The sequence below is a fragment of the Callospermophilus lateralis genome, chromosome 8 (genome assembly GCF_048772815.1).
Source record: "Callospermophilus lateralis isolate mCalLat2 chromosome 8, mCalLat2.hap1, whole genome shotgun sequence".
NCBI lineage: Eukaryota > Metazoa > Chordata > Mammalia > Rodentia > Sciuridae > Callospermophilus > Callospermophilus lateralis.
Genome location: NC_135312.1, coordinates 80,501,854 through 80,520,138, shown reverse-complemented (window position 1 = coordinate 80,520,138; position 18,285 = coordinate 80,501,854).

Sequence of the window (18,285 nt, the reverse complement as noted above, 5' to 3'; positions counted from 1 at the left end):
GCTTTAGCACTGAGCTACATCCCCAGCTTATTATTTATTTGTTTTTAAATTTTGAGACAGGGTTTCATTAAGTTGTTCAGGGCCTTATTAAATTGCTGAGGCTGGCCTCAAACATGTGATCCTTCTGCCTCAGCCTCCCAAACTGCTGGGATTACATGAATGTGCCACCATGACTGGTAGATTACATGTCTCTGATTAAGTAGTCCTGAGAACTAAATATGCTACGCTAATGAGACTAATTCATGTCCATTAGTCAAAGACAAACAAGAATGAACCTGTGGTAAAAGTGAGATTTAAGGATGTTGGTGCAGCGAGAGATACCCTAAAACATGGTAGCTGTGGGGTGCCTCAGTGCTATGCTTTTGGTCTTTTCCAAACTTCATGTTGAAACTCAATTCCTGATGCAATAGGATTAAGACTTAGAACCTTTGGGGAAGTAATTAAGTCATGAGATCTCCATGTTCCTTTTAAAATGGACTCTAAGGAATGAGATAGGACCTTTTTGTCCTTCTACCTTCCACCGTATAAGGATACAGCAATAAGAACCATCTATGCAGCAGAGGGCAGCCACTTGCCAGTCACCAAATCTGTTAGCTCTTTGATTTTGGGCTTCCTAACCTCCAGAACTGTGGGAAATAAAATTTCTGTTATTTATGAAATATCTAATTTCATATATTTTGTTTTAGCAACATGAATGAACTAAAGTAACTTGCTATAGGATTTGGGTTTTGTAGCAGGTGATCTTGAAAAGTTCAAGAAACTAAAGTTCCCTGGAAAATTTGGAATGGAACCACAATTTGACTCAGCTATCCCACTCCTTGGCTTATCCCCAAAGGACTTAAAAACAGCATACTACAGGGACACAGCCACGTAAACATTTAAGATAATTCACAATACCTAAATTGTGGATCCAACCTAGATGCCCTTCAATCGATGAATGGATAAAGAAACTATGGTATGGAAACACAATGGAATGTTACTCAGCATAAACGAGAATAAAATCATAGCATTTACAGATAAATGGATAGAGTTGGAAAATATCATGCTAAGTGAAGTAAGCCAATGCCCAAAAACCAAAGGCCAAATGTTTTTTTCTGATATGTGGATGCTGATTCATAATGACAGGGGAGCATAGGAGGAATAGAGGAACTTTAGATAGGGCAAAGGGGAGGGAGGGGGAGGGAGAAGGTAGGGGGATAGGAAAGATGGTGGAATGAAATGGACATCTAAGTACATATATGAAGACACAAATGGTGTGATTCTATTTTGTGTACAGAGACATGAAAAATTGTGCTCTGTATGTGTACTATGGATTGAAATGCATTCTGCTGTCATGTATAACAAATTAGAATAAATAAATTAATTTAAGAAAAGAAAACAAAATTTTTATATCTTAATGAATTTTATCTTAGATGCCAGAAGAGTGAGACTAAAACTACAACTGGTTGGAGATTTATAAAGTTGATTATTCATCTTAGCCGGGAGAAGGAAGTATTGGGTAATTTATGTGTTTTTACAGTGACCTGATTCGTACCCTGCTCAAGCATTGGTTGTGAATGTTTTTAGGTTTTTGTCTCCCTTTACAGTCATAGAGTGTCTGGTGGATGGATCAATAGGAACACCATAGCCTCTGTGTGGGTGTAGGCCAGTTCTGAGTGTCCTTCCTTCAAATGATAAGAGTATAATAAGAGTAGAAATAGGGATTATTACTGTTTTCTTCTAAGAAAAATGTTACAGTTGGCTTTTTAGTTCATTTCAATGAATGGGAAAACAAATGTTTGCTGAAGGATGATAATAGAGCTACCCTGATTTCAAGTTAGTCAAAATGTTCCACAGCCCCTTCCTTCAAGACAAGTGAAAGCCTCTAGCTTTGCACAACTAGCATTATAGTTACCTTTTCTACACCTTAGACCTCACAGTACCCATTAGCAGGAAGACCATTGTCTTAGGGAAAAAAAAAAAACGAATATAATAGGAGCCTTGTGCAAAATGTAAAATACTTCATGGAGTGACGCCAGCAGTGTGGCATACAAATGTTCCAAAATCTTTTTTTTTTTTTTTTTTTTTTTAGTTTTCTTTATAAATCTCTATCTTTTGCCTGTATGGATGGGAAAATTGAAAAACTTCAATGGTGACATCAATTTCATTGCAGAATAATGTGATTTATGATGCTTTTTGCACTGTTAGGTGAGGACACAGTCATGAGTCAATGTAGACAGTTTATTTAGCTTAAAAACCAGATTTTCTCCTGCCAAAATTCCATTTATTAGATGGATACGTAAAAAGTTTTCTAAATACATGTTTCTACTTGTTAAATTTTTAGCTAGCTATTCAATAGTCAGTAAATGAATATTATTTGTTAAATAGAATAATGGGATGTTCTTTCTTACCTAAAACTAATTTTAAGATTTTCTCTTCTGCAACCTCTTTATTTGAATAGTATTTTAACTAAGGGCACATTGGTTGGCTGAAAGCCACTATGGTACACCAATATATGTTGTTTTTAGACTGAAAATTTATTTAGACATTCATCTAGGATATTTGACTTTCAATCAATATGAATGAAATACTGTGTGTCATAATTTACCAAAATAATATAATAGGATGTGGAACACTGTCTTGTAATGATTTTAATGTGCTAAATTTTTCTTCTGTTATAATCAACCTCTGCGTGATAGCAAATCAAATGATTATCTGATTCATGGAAGCTTTTTTTAATTTTTAATTTTTTATTTGTTTTAATTAGTTATACATGACAGTAGAATGCATTTATGCACTTTGATATACATAGATGGGATATAATTGATATAACTGTAACATGAGTGTACATGTTGTAGAATCACATTGGTCATGCATTCATATATATACATAAACTAATAATGTCTGTTTCATTCTACTGTCCTTCCTATCCCTACATCCCCTCCACTCCTCTCCCTTCACTTTCCTCTACCTAATCTAAGGTAACTCTATTCTTCTGTGGTGCCCTCCCCTTATTGTGAATTAGCATCTGCATATTAGAGAAAACATTCAGCCTTTGGTTTTTTGGGATTGGCTTATTTCACTTAGCATGACATTCTCCAACTCCATCCATTTACTGGCAAATGCCTTAATTTCATTCTTATTTAAAGCTGAGTAATATTCCACTGAATATATACACAACATTTTTTTAATCCATTCATCTATTGAAGAACACCTAGATTGTTTCCATAGTTTAGCTATTGTGAATTGAGTTGTATAAACATTGATGTGGCTGCATTACTGTAGTATGCTGATTTTAAGTCCTGTGTGTATAAACTGAAGAGTGGGAGAAATGGGTCAAATGGTGGTTCCATTCCAAGTTTTCTAAAGAATATTTACTGCTTTACATAGTGGTTGTACCAATTTGCAGTTCCACCAGCAATGTATGAGTGTACTGGTTTTCCCACATTCTTGCCAACATTTATTGTTGCCTGTATTCTTGATGACTGCCATTCTGACTGGAGTAAGATAAAATATTAGTGTAGTTTTGATTTGTATTTCTCTAATTTCTAGAGATGTTGAACACTTTTTTTATATATTCATTAATCGATTGTATTTCTTCTTCTGTGAAGTGTCTATTCAGTTCCTTAGCCCATTTATTGATTGGATCATTTGTTTTTTGGATTTTTTTTTGAGTTCTTTATATATCCTAGAGATTAATGCTTTAGCAGAAGTGCATGTGGTAAAGATTTTCTCCCAACCTGTAGACTCTTTTTTTTTTAATGTTTATTTTTTAGTTTTCGGCGGACACATCTTTATTTGTATGTGGTGCTGAGGATCAAACCCCGGCTGCACGCATGCCAGGCGAGCGTGCTACCGCTTGAGCCACATCCCCAGCCCCTAACAACCTGTAGACTCTTTCCTCACATTGTTAATTGTTTCCTTTGCTGAGAAGAAGATTTTAATTTGAATTATTTGTTGATTCTTGATTTTACTTCTTGCTCTTTAGGAGTCTTGTTAAGGAAGTCAGATCCTAGGCCAAAATGGTGATGATTTGGGCATACTTTTTCTTCTATTAGGTATAGGGTGTCTTTTCTAATGCCTAAGTCTGTTTCATTCTACTATCCTTCCTATCTCTACATTTCCTCCACTCCTCTCCCTTCACTTCCCTCTACCTAATCTAAGGTAACTCTATTCTTCTGTGGTGCCCTCCCCTTATTGTGAATTAGCATCTGTATATTAGAGAAAACATTCAGCCTTTGGTCTTTTGGGATTGGCTTATATTTCACTTTGATCCACTTTGAGTTGATTTTTGTGCAGGGTGAGAGATAGAGGTTTAATTTCATTTTGCTACATATAGATTTCCAATTTTCCTAGTACCATTTGTTGAAAAGGCTAACTTTTCTCCAGTGAATTTTTTGGCACCTCTGTCTAGTATGAGATAACTGTATTTATGTGGGTTTGTCTCTGTGTCTTCTATTCTGTGCCATTGGTCTACATGTCTGTTTTGGTGCCAATACCATGCTTTTTTTGTTACAATAGCTCTGTAGTATAGTTTAAGGTCTGGTATTGTGATGCCTCCTGCTTCATTTTTCTTGCTAAGGATTTCTTTGGCTATTCTGGGTTTCTTATTTTTCCAAATAAAATTCATGATTGCTTTTTTTATTTCTATGAAGAGTGTCATTGGGATTTTAATAAGAATTGCATTAAATCTGAATAATGTTTTTGGTATATGACCATTTTGACAATATTAATTCTACCTATTCAGGAGCATGAGAGATCTTTCCATCTTCTGAGGTTTTCTTCAATTTATTTCTTTATTGTTCTGTAGTCTTCATTGTAGAGGTCTTTCATCTCTTTTGTTAGATTGATTCCCAGGTATTTTTTAGGCTATTGTGATTAGAGTAGTTTTTCTAATTTCTTTTTCAGTGGATTCATCACTGATGTATAGGAATGTGTTTGACTTATGGTGTTGATTTTATATCCTGATACTTTGCTGAATTCATTTATTAGTTCTAAAAGTTTTCTTGTGGAATTTTTTGAATAGTCTAGATATAGAATCATATCATCAGCAAACAGTGATAGTTTAAGTTCTTTTTTTACCTCTCTGTATCCCTTTAATTTCTTTTGTCTAGTTACTCTGGATATAGTTTCAAGGATGATGTTGACTAGAAATGGTCAAAGAGGACATCCTTGTCTTGTTCTGATTCTTAGAGGAAATGCTTTCATTTTTTGTCCATTTAGAATGATGCTGACCTTAGGTTTAGCATAAATAGCTTTTATGATGTTGATGTATGTTTTTACTATCCCTAGTTTTTCTAGGGTTTTGGACATGAAAGTGTGCTGCATTTTGTCAAATGCTTTTTTTCTGAATCAATTAAAATGATCATATGATTCTTGTTTTTAATGATGAATTATATTTATTGATTTCTGTATGTTGAACCCTGCTTCCCTGGGATGAACCCTAAGTGACTATGGCACACCATATTTTTAATATGTTTTTGTATGCAATTTGCCAGTGATTCATGGAAACTTACTAGACTCACAGTGTTCAGAGTTACAAGGTACAAAAACCAACCAAACAAGAAAACAAAAACCAAACAAACGAACAACAACAACAAAAAAAAAATTCCTGTAAGAAAAACAAGTTCTTCTTGTTCTCAGAGAATATTCACTTTGCCTAAAATAATTCATTTTTTTTTAATGTTCAGAGTAATTTTTTTTACTTGATTTTATATGTTTTATTTTTCAAACAGGAACACTAAATCCATTAAAAAGAAAGAAAGAAAGAAACTATGGAGTAGTGAGAAACATCAAGGAAAAGATTGCACTTAATGTTTACGAGGAGTCCAAGGAAAGAACTATTAACTGGTAAATCCTCAGAGTATATTCTTCGATTTAATTAGAGATAGTCTGGGCTATTGTTCGTCTCTATTTTTACACTTGTATTCAATAAATATTCAATTCTGCCTTATTATTCTTTAGTTATTTTTTATTTGGGAATGATTTTGTTATCTTCTCATTTTAAGTCAGTATGATTTATGATTATCTGTGGAAAAGTTTTTAAATTTTAGTATTTTCCAGTCCTTTCTTAGAACCATTGCCAAAGGCTAGCATCTCTATCAGTTGCAGATGTTAGTGGAAAGACATACTAAGCTACTTAGAATGTCAGATAACACAAACTGTTTTTTAGGAACCCTAAAATTCATTGTAATTTACCGGTAGACTCGAGAAGAGATTAAGCCATTTCTGTTAGGTTTTAGAATAGGATTAAGAGTTTGGCCTAAACATCTCAAATAGATTGTTACTTATTCATGCAGTGCTCTTTATTACTGTAAACCTATTCTCCTCAAATATAAAAGAAGCATTCTCTTTAGGGATTACTTGAAATAGTCAAGTTGTTTTCATTGTTAAAAAAAAGATATTGCTATAACATTACCATTACATTTCTAATTTTATGAAGAATATAGTTTCTCATAAATATCATTATCAGAGACCAAAATTATAGAGGAAGTAGAGATAAAAGGATTAAATATTAAAGCAAGTTTTTGTAGTAATGAAAAAATCAAATGTATCAAAAATATAAACTGAAAATCAGAGAGAGTGAAACATTCACAGTTGCTAAAATAGGAAAAGACATATAATGGATATGGGAAGAATGTAAAGAGTTTTGGATGGACAGGGACCTCTAGGTTAGTTCATTGCTAGTGCATAACAGGTATTTAAAAGAATATTCTATCCCTATTAGTTACTTGGAATAAATTTCTCTCTCCTGAAGTCCTATCAGTCCCTGTTTGTGTTTCTGGTATCTTTAGAAGTTGGCTTCTTACATAGATAGTCCACATCTATTACATCTAAGGCCATGCAATCTCTACCTACAAACTTAACTCTAGCTTAACCCATGGGATTATTTTGGCACAGCGAATTTAAAATATATATTTCTGGATTCATAGCTTGACAGTTCAGCAGTAAATTGACCTTATTGCTGTGTTGCTGGAATCTTCCTCATCTTGCATCCTTGTTATGTTCAATGTATCACTTTACCTTGTTTTTGTGACTTGGCTCAGCCAAATAACCCATGTCCACTGATTGGTTTTTGTCTTATGATTCATGAAATTACTTTTTAGCCAAAAGCATCAGAAAAATCAACTTACATTCTTTAAATAGTAATTGAGAATATTTTCTCTCCTAATACTGTAAAATTAAGGGTAATTTGAGTTTCGAGGGCCATTTGATTCAGCAGCTCCATCATGTCATCAGGGGCAAAGTTGCCTTTCCATGTTGACCCTGTCTTCTCAGGGTTAGCTTAATTCTAAGGCCAGTTATTTAGCATTACAATAAATAAATCTTGAATTCCTAGAGCCTTTACAAAAAAAAAAAAAAAAAAAAAAAAACTTCCTGCTCACATCATCATCCAATGTCAGTGTTTCTGGTTTAAATAAAGATTGTATGACATCATTTAGGGACCCAAGTCCTTCTAAGTCCTCAGAGTTATCTCCATTTAGTTTTATTGCAGCAAAACAGAGCTGGGGGAGGTATACTTATTGACCATTTTCCCCCAAAATGACACAACACTTCTGCATATTTCAGGTGCCAGAATTTAGACACACAGATATGTTACATCCATACACGTGAATGTGGCATGGTTTGAATATTCCCCCCAAAACTCATGTTGAAATTTAATTGTCATTATAAGTATTGAAAGGTGGGATATTTAAGAGGTTATAGGCCACAGCCCTCAGTAATGGATTAAGGCTGTTATTAAAAGGAATGTGCTAATCATAAAGGGGAGAGGGATTCAGTCTCTTCCTTTCTCTTTCTCTTTCTCTCTTCCTCTCTCTCTCTCCTCCACCCTCACCCACATCCTCAAGCTCTCACTGCTGTAACTCTGCAAAACCAATTGATTGTGTCTTAACAGCCTACGCATTTCTGGCTTTAATCCTGATACTCCCAACCCTATTCAGCAGTTCAGACCATCTCCTAACTCTAGTACTGATATTCCCTGAGATTCAAGATGAAGATTGACAACCTCATTTCAGACTTACATAACTGAGAGCTGATTGTCCTCAATTTTGATAAGGAGTACAGAGTTAGAAAAAAACATGAAGAGGAACAGAGAGGGCTTTCTATGCCAAATAGTACTTGTAGTCTTTTTTGAGCTCTTATCCGTCATTTTATGCCAGACAATGACACAAAATTTTATTTTACTGATTTTCATAACAGTCCTATATGATATAATGTGCTTTTGCTATTTCACAGATGAGAAAATGAAAGCTTAGAGAGGCAAAATATCTTTTTTGACCATGAGCAGTGGGTTCAGGACATAGACCCAGACTGTGACTAAGACAAAAGGCAAGGAAAAATAGAGTGGGAATCAAAAGTAAAATGTGATAACTTCTCGATTTTGTCTACTCATAAAACTTTTTTACTTTTTAAAAATCAAAATTCTGTTTAATTATTCACTCTTTTGAGATGCTTAATATTGCAAGGCATTCTGCAAAAAAAAAGTGTGAGTGGATAAAAACATGAATAAAACATAGGGTGGTCTCAGGAAACTTCTTATCTAATACTGGAAAAGTGATATGTTAAAGGGTATATTAAAATGAATGATTTAAATAAAATGTATTACCAATGAAATACATAAACATTTTAAAATATTTAATGCATGTCACATGTATATTAGTGGACTGGTGGCCCACTTACAATAAATAAAGCATAAATAAGTGGCGGGGAAGCAGAGAAATTGAGTGAAGGTGGTTTTACTAAGAATTTGGACAGGAAGATATGATGGTTAATCTTGGTTGTCAACTTGGTTAGATTGAGAAATATGTAAAAAGTTGGTAAGGCGTAATTCTACAAGTGACTTGGGGGTGTTTACAGAGATGATTGGCATGTGGATCAGTGAACTAATGGGAGAAAGATCTGCCCTAAATGTGGGCAGCATTGTCTAATAGTCTTGGGACACAGAACAAAAAGCACAAGTGGGAAGTTCAACCAGGCTCACACTTGACTCTTGGGCACATGCAGTTTTTGCTGTTCACATCACCCATGAACAGACTCTGGTTTCTTCGGCCTTTGAATGCAGACTTGCACTGTGAATCCCCAGGAAGTTTCAAGGCCTTCTGTCTCAGACTGGGGCTGCATCATTGGTCCCTCTTAGACTGAATCTTCCAACTTCTTAGACTGAGAAGCTACTGGTTTCCCTGACTTTTCAGCCTGAAGATGGTCATTATGGGACTATTCATTCTCTAATCATGTAATACAATCTAATAAATCCTCCTTTATAATTAGATGCACATTCTATTGATGTATTCCTTTGGAAAACCCTAATGTAAAAGAGCATATACCTAGGATTGGCAAAAGTCAAGAAAGAGTTATTACATATGTTATTATCATTATTTACAATTTCAGGAAATTGAGTATGAGAATTGAGTGAATTAAACTCACATCAAGCCATAGCATCATCATCATTAAATCCATGCAAGATTCTGCCCTTCATTCATTTACTTATGCATTTTTTTTCTTTCAAGCCCTCACTCATGAGTCCCATCTTCTCCTATGCAATAGGAGAAGTATTTGAATAGTCCTAGCATGCAGCTATCAAATCAATTCAATACATGGACTTTTGCTTCATTGCATTGCTGAAAATACTGCCTGATTTGTGTGTGTGTGTGTGTGTGTGTGTGTGTATAATTTGAAGGTGTTAAAACAGTGCTCTTGCCTATTTAATTTTCTCTAAATGTCTTTGTCTTTAAAATTATTCACGTTGCTAAGCATTCTCCATCAATTCTGCCTGGTGCATGATACTCCATGGTGTGTCGGCCCCTCCTCTAACCCAACGGTGATGAAACCATAGAATTTCTCCCATTCTCTACTTCCATGAAAAAGACTGTGAAGAACAATCTCTCACATGTCACCTCTGATTTACTGTTATTATATATGCTAATATAAAGACAAGTTTATTGACTTCCTCAAACAAATCTACTAGAACATTAGAATGAGAAAACACTGAATATACAAATAAAAGAATGCATAATTGATACTTTTATAATATTATCACATGGTATCCTAGAGCACAAAAAAATCTCTCCATTCAGTTTTTTCTATAGATGTTTTATGTATATTTGACATATGTATTGTTTAGGGCATTTAGTTTTTCTTTCTATTACATTTTATTATTACCTGCATTATCTCACTTTTTATTGTGTTCAACTGTTACTGCTGGTGTAAAAATAATATGATTGATTTATATCCTGAAATTTCATTGACTGATTCTATTTGTTTATCAATTGATTCTATTTTTTTCCTGCTAGATAATCATATAATCTTTAAATGAGAAATTACATCTTCCCTTCTAATATTTATAGATTTTTTGTTTATCTTTCATTATGGCTTTGACCTAGTTTTCCAATGTTACTTTAAATAATATCAGTGAAAGCAGTCTTTAGCTCCTTATCTTAAAAGTAGTACACCATATGTTTCTCCATTATGTTAATATTCCATAGATTTTTTTATATAGAATTTTTACTGTTAAAAAAGTTTTATTCTCCTATTAGTTTGCCAAGAATTTTCATTATAGATACAAGAATTTTCATTTTATATATATATATATATATGTATATATGTAGATATAGATATACAGATATATATACATACATACATATATATGTATAGATATACAGATATCTATCTATACATATATATATCATACATACATATATTATATATAAACATTCATATACACTATGTTGATTGTTTCACTTTTTAGAGCAGCAATTTTTTGAATATTTTCTGAAAAAGATAAAAAACAAAGTAAATATTTTAGATTACAGATCACATACCGTCTCTGGAATACATTTCTTTTTTTCTTTGTGTACAATTCGCCAAAAATATAAAAGCCATTTTCAATAAACATGAAAAACAAACTACACTCTGAATTCGACCTTTTGCTATAACTTATTGATCCCTACTTTAGTTTTTTAATTTGTTTTATTGGTTCTGGAGATTGAACTCAGAACTTTATGAATGCTAGGCACACACTATGCCTCTGAGCTATACCCAGTCTTATTTTATATTATTAAAGTGATAAGTTACAGAGACAAATTGTCCAATGTTGAAACATCCTTACATACTAGAATTAACATGATTACCTCATGTTACATTGTTTTTAAAATAGTTTGGTGAAAGTATTAAATTTTATATAATTTTACAAAATAGGTGTAAAATTTTACTTTCTTATCTTATTTGACTTTGAATCAGACCCACAAATCTAATGCTATGTTGAATTGTATGAGATGTCTAATAATAAAATTAGCTGTATAGTTTCCAAGGTTTTTAGAATTATTTTTAGAACTTTTATAAGATAGAAATTGGGTGGTGTTTTATAGAGTGACTGAATTACTCTATAAACCACATAGGTGCAGAGTTTCTTATTTATTTTTAATATTTTTTATTATTTCTTACATACATTACAATAGAGGAGTGTATTACATTCATAATTTTTTTGCATTGCAATTCTTAATACACCTTTATACCACAATTTATCAAATCTCTGTATATAAGGTATGTTGACACCAAATTCACATCTTCATACATGTATTTTGTATAATGATGAGGGTCTCTTTTCACCATCCATGCTATTCCCCTTCCCCCTCCCTTTCCCTCCCACCCCTATTCCCTATCTAGAGGTAGTCTTCCTCCCTTGCTCTCCCTCCCTACCCCATTTTGAGTCACCCCCTTATATCAGAAGATATTCAGCATTTGTTTTTTTTGGGATTGGCTAACTTCACTTAGCATAATCTTCTCTAATGCCATCCATTTCCCTGCAAATGCCATGATCTTCTTATTTTTTAGTTCTGCATAATATTCCATTGTGTATAAATGCCACATTTTTTAATCCATTCATCCACTGAAGGACATCTAGTTTGGCTCTACAGTTTAGCTATTGTGAATTATGGTGCTATAAACATTGATGTGGCTGTGTCCCTGTAGTATGCTGTTTTTAGGTCCTTTGGTATACTCTGAGAATAGGAATGGCTGGGTCAAATGGTGGTTCCATTCCCAGCTTTCCAAGGAATCTCCATACTGCTTTCCATATTGGCTGTACTAATTTGCAGCCTACCAGCAGTGTATGAGTGTACCTTCCCACCCCCCGCATCCTCGCCAACATTTGTTGTTGTCTTCATAATGACTGCCATTCTTACTAAGGTGAGATGATATCTTAGAGTATTTTTGATTTGCATTTCTCTGATTGCTAGAGATGATGAGCATTTTTTCATATATTTGTTGATTGATTGCACATCCTCTTCTGAGAAGTGTCTGTTCAGGTCCTTGGCCCATTCATTGATTGGATTATTATTATTATTTTTTTTTTTTTTTTGGTGCTTAGCTTGTTGAGCTATTTATATACCCTATCTGATGTGTGAGGAGTAAAAATTTGCTCCCAGGATGTAGGCTCTCTATTCACCTCACAGATTATTTCTTTGCTGAGAAGAAACTTTTTAGTTTGAATCCATCCCATTTATTGATCCTTGTTTTTAATTCTTGTTCTATAGGAGTCTTATTAAGGAAGTTGGACCCTAATTCCACATGATGAAGATTAGGGCCTACTTTTTCTTCTATTAGATGCAGAGTCTCTGGTTTAATGCCTAAATCCTTGATCCATTTTGAGTTAACTTTTGTGCATGGTGAGAGATAGGGATTCAATTTCATTTTGTTGCATATGGATTTCCAGTTTTCTCAGCACCATTTGTTGAAGATGCTATCCTTTCTCCAGTGCATGCTTTTGGCACCTTTGTCTAATATAAGATAGTCATAATTTTGTGGGTTAGTCTCTGTGTCCTCTATTCTGTACCATTGGTCTACCAACCTGTTTTGGTGCCAGTACCATGCTGTTTTTGTTACTATTGGTTTTTAGTATAGTTTAAGGTCTGGTATAGTGATACCACCTATTTCACCCTTCCTGCTTAGAATTGCTTTAGCTATTCTGGGTCTCTTATTCTTCCAGATGAATTTCATAATTGCTTTTTCTATTTCTATGAGGAATGTCATTTGAATTTTGATCAGAATTGCATTGAATCTGTATAATGCTTTTGGTAGTATGGTCATTTTAATAATATTAATTCTGCCTATCCATGAGCAAGGTAGATCTTCCTTAAAGTTTACTTTTTTATTCTATTTTCAACTTCTTGAGTGGAATATTTAGCTCATTAATATTTCTTAACACCTATCAAGAATATATAAAACAATCAATATTCCTCCAAGTTTGGCTTTAACTATCCCCATAAATTCTGACTTTATATAACTTTACCTATATATAATTATGTATATGTGTTTTCATTATCAAGTTGTAACTATCTTTACATCTCTTTTATAATTTTCTGTGCTTGCCAAGGATTACTTAATAATATATTATTTAGCTTTCTAAACATGGGTTTTCAGAATTTCAATAGCTTAGAAATGCAATTGATGCTATCAGAGCAGAGATGAAGAACTAATGACAGGAAAAAAAAAGTGGCTCTTAAAGTTTCTATTGGGAAATGGCATGTGTCACTCATGCTCACACCTCATTGGTCAAAGTAAATCACATATATTTCTTGACAGGAACAGGGCAATGTAAATCTCCTGCAGAGAAGGGTAGAAAAAATATTTTTGTAACAATAAAGTTTACCACAGGCATTCTTATTTCTATTATCACAAGTAGATTTCTTTAGCAACCTACCAATAAAATGATTACAAGAAGATGGCTCAATTTACAAATTAGAACTGTAATTTGTGAGAAAACTTTGATTAACTATCCTATTGAGGATGACTATAATAGTGTCTGAAAATGGTAGTTTTTAATAAAAGTTTGCTAAATCGTTATTATGCACAAATTATGATAACTTAAAGACCTAAATGAAAGAACTAAAATGTCTTTCTTTCAATCTATTTGATATGTTAATGTAAGATTAAGTTTCTTAGGTTAATTGACAGAGATAAACTATCTGAATGCAATTTTGAGACTAGTACTTCATTTTTTTTTTCTTTTTGTCCTAGGTTAGCTGCCATCAAGTGGATTGTTACATCTCAAGGATGACTATTTGGTGTCCTGAACCTATTGCTACCAAACTTAAAAAAAAAATGGGAAAATATGAAACTGATCTCTGACTATATTTTAATAATGTAATGCAATTTCGATAAACATTTTAATCAATATAAACATGGAGATACTATTGTATAAAAAACATGAATTTTATTCTCAGCTTTTTTTATTTCTAATTTTACTTCATTTTGGAAAGGAAAAAAACTATAAAATACTGATTCTTTAAAACTTATTTAAACCCCCTTTATGGTATCATGCATGATCTATTTTTTTAAAAATGTTTATTATATTCTGGAAAAGAATGTCCATATAGAATCTGAGTACAGCAGAATGGATGAATAGACAGACACACTAGCTCAAGAATTTTTATTGTATTCCTCAAGTCTGTGATACCTATGTTTATTTTTGGTCTACTTGTTTATGTAAGTTTCTGAGAACAGTATTTTAGAAATCAACAACTACAATTGGCAATTTTTCTTTTTCCTCCTGCTTTTTAGTTTTTTGTCTCTTGATATCGTGGGGTGCATGTTGTTAGATGGGCCTATGTTTAGTACAGAACTGTCATCATGTTCTATTGTATCTTATACAAGAACAATACCTTATGATACCTTTCTACAAAAAATCTATTTTGTCATATATTAATATTGTTTCCCCAGTTTTCTTTTAATTTCATATTTTCTTGGTATCTCTCTCTTCATTCTTCTATTTCACCCTGTTGTGGGGGTCTCAAGTAGATTCATGGAGAAATCATATTAATAGATTCTGGTTCTGAAGACAATCTAAAATTCTAAATTACTATATTTTACTTTTGCTCAATTTTAGGCACATTTTCTGATCAGAGTTTCATCTTTAAATCCTGAGGGAGAAATGGATCCAAACCCTAAGTTACAGAAGGGGAGGTGGTACAAGAGCAAAAGACAAGACAGTCTGTATGTTTCCATCACCTCAGTGGGGATTTTTTTCTCCCCGTTAATTATTCCATCAGCACCAACATCAGCAGCCAGGATGTTGCTGCCAATTTCCAGTAATAAAGAGCAGGCAATAATTACCTAAAGGTAATAAAGAAAGGATCAAAGGCAAAAATCATAAAAGATTATTTTCTCACCTCCATTTATTTTCTCACCACCACCTTCAGTGGACTCCTGTGCCAATTTGCAGCCATTTGCCATCTAGGGTGGGGCAGTCTTCAGACTCCAGAGTGTGTTCTCACATTGTTGTTAATTTTTTTTTCATTTTTTTAGTTGTAGATGGACACAATACCTTTATTTCATTTATTTATTTTTATGTGGTGCTGAGGATCAGACCCACTGCCTCACACATGCCAGACAAGTGCTCTACCACTGAGCCATAATCTCAGCTCCTGTTAATTCTTAAATTGTTTCTCTGTTGCTTTTATAATCCTCTCAAGGCTGATGGAAAGAGAAGCAAGAGCCATGCTTGCTCACCATACCATTTTGACAGGTTTAAACAACTCACTTTAGTGTTTTAGATGAAAAATTAGGTCAGGAGTTCTTGGTATTTTGTAGACTCTGGCATGCACAGGTGTTGGCAGTAAAGTTTCACTAACTTCACAGCATTCTCTCTTTATTATGATACAAGTAATTGTCATATATGTGCCTTTATTCTTGCCTCCTGCAATTATTTTGGTCATGCTTATTATGACTACAGTAATTTGATCAGATACTGTTTGCTACACAAAGTGCTTTTCCCAGCACTTTTTATAGATCCTAAATCAGTACAGAATTTTGATGAGCCTTTGAATGTTTCAAATATTTTTAGTTTGCTTAAATAATTGAAAAAATTGCAGTTTGATCGAGTTAATAGATCAATAAGAAAGGAACATACAAAAAATAAATTATCTATAAACAGTGAAAGAATTATTGTTAGTAGAAAGAGTACAGAAATGGAAGAAAGGAAATAAACATGGCAAAAGGGGAAAAATTAATGAAATTTGTCCTCATATGAAAACTAGTAAAATGTATATGGGCACAAGTTTTTGACTAATAAAAAAAGTATTTAGTGAATGTTCTATGGCCCCAAATATAGAAATAAAATTAAAGAACTGCCTCATTTTCTGGCATTCTATAAGGCAAGAACTTGGCGGAGTATGAATAGAAAAGAAGTTGCAATTGCCAATCTCAAATATCAATCAGTGAATTAACGTTGAATTTTGAGTTTTATTTACATATGATAATATACTTCTATGACATTAGCACTACTGAAGTGTGTGTAGGTGCAAAAATCCCCAGGTTGAAAGTTATTGATTTCATAAGAGATTATCACAAAATAATCCCACATAAATCATACATTTTATAATCCCTTCCAATCAAATTCTGGTCGGGCAAGTTTTATGACTTACAAGGGCCGATGGAAAGCTTCCTTGTACAGAATGTTCAATAAATTATAGGTTTTAATTCCTAGAAGAATTTCCGGCTTCTAGATTCACTCTCTTGCTGTTGGACTCCTTTTAATGAAGCCCAGAAAAGTCTTTTGAGGATGGTAGAGAAACCTAACAAGATGAAAGACAGAAGCAGAGGCCCGCCAACTAGCCACGTAGTCTAGCCATGCTAGATGGGGGGTCAAACCATACCTGTGGTGAGGCCATCCAGGTTTCTCTAGCCCAGTCAAGACAAGAGCTGGCACCAGAGGAAGCAGAGACAAGCAACCCAGCAGAGCCCAGACTTGATCACAGCTTCACAAATTAACAAATGTCAAAGTATTATGGACCTATAAAACTTTTATCTCTGTAAAGGGTAAAATTTATGAATTTTAATTAACATAAATATACAATTGTGACATTGATAATAATAAAGATAGTAAGTATATCCTTTACCCCATGCCCCAAATTTCTGGAGTTCCCTTTGAAATCTCTCTTCCCCCCGCCTCCCCACATCATACCCCCGTCCTGGGTCCTGGGTAAATCACTGATTTCCTTTATGGTACTACAGATTAGTTAACATTTCCTAGAGTTTAATATAAGTAAACTTCATACAACATGTATGCTTTGGGGGGAAGGCTGACTTTTCACAAATAGTTTAATTATTTTGAAATTTGTTGAGTATGAACTTCTTTGTATTGCTGAGTAGCATTCTATCACATGGACATACTGCACTTTGTTTATAAATTTATAACAGGGACATAGAGGCTGCTTTTGCTAAAAGCTCTTTACATTGTCCTGCCAATGTCCAATGGGTAACTAAAAGAAGGATATAAAGTTTGGTATCTCTACCTTCATTTTGTATCTGTCTCTTTTATTACCTTAAGCTTTGGGTCAGATTCCTGATCAACTCTGTGCACATGGATGTTAATCTTTTAAAGAGTGTTCATCTGCAACTGGTAATCCTCCCCTTTCAAAGGTGAAGACACCAAGCATAACTAAGGTATTTTGACATCTCAATTAACAGATTGTCAACGGACAGTTTTTACAATGTTCTGTTCCAGATCCCTAGAGTAGTGCCTAGATGTTTCCATTCACTGCTCTAAAACAACCAGGAACAGACACCTTGCAGACAGATGAGTCCACAATGATACTGTCCTGGGAGAACAACTAACTACCCCATGTCAGGAACTAAGGCTGTCCTGCCCCCCTAAACAGAAACAATCATCTCATGTGAACCAAATTGTTCCCTGAAGTGTTAAGACTTCTCCAGAACCAGACCACAGTCCGAATAATATTGCTTAATCATCTATACCTCTTCCTCCATCTTAATTCTTCCTCTGTTTAAACCTTAAGCTCATGTCAGTACTTCAGGAGACAGGGCTGAGTAACACAGGTCCCTTTGTCTTCCTGTTTATACAATCAAAGTGTCTTTTCTGCCTTTACCATTGCAGCTTGGGATGTATGGCAGAACCTAGTTTATTGGTACCTCTGGAAATGGGTGCCTTTGCCCTAAAAATCTGGTGACATATTTACCTGTTAATGGACATTGATATTATTTCCAATGTTTTACTGCTGTGCTTCAAGTTGTTCTGAACATTTATATACACCTTTTGTGAAGACATATACTTCATTTAAATAGCAATACATGAAATGTCTGGCTTATGAACTAGACATATTTAACTTCAGATAAATATTTAACTTTTTAAGAACCACCAAACTGTTTTCAAGAAGCTAAACCTTTTACATTCCTACCATTAGTGCATGAGAATTCTAGTTGTTCTGCATTCTTGCCTGCAATTGATATGGAGTCTTTTCAATTTGGGACATTCTAACTTGTGGGTAGCAGTATTTCATTATGGCTTTA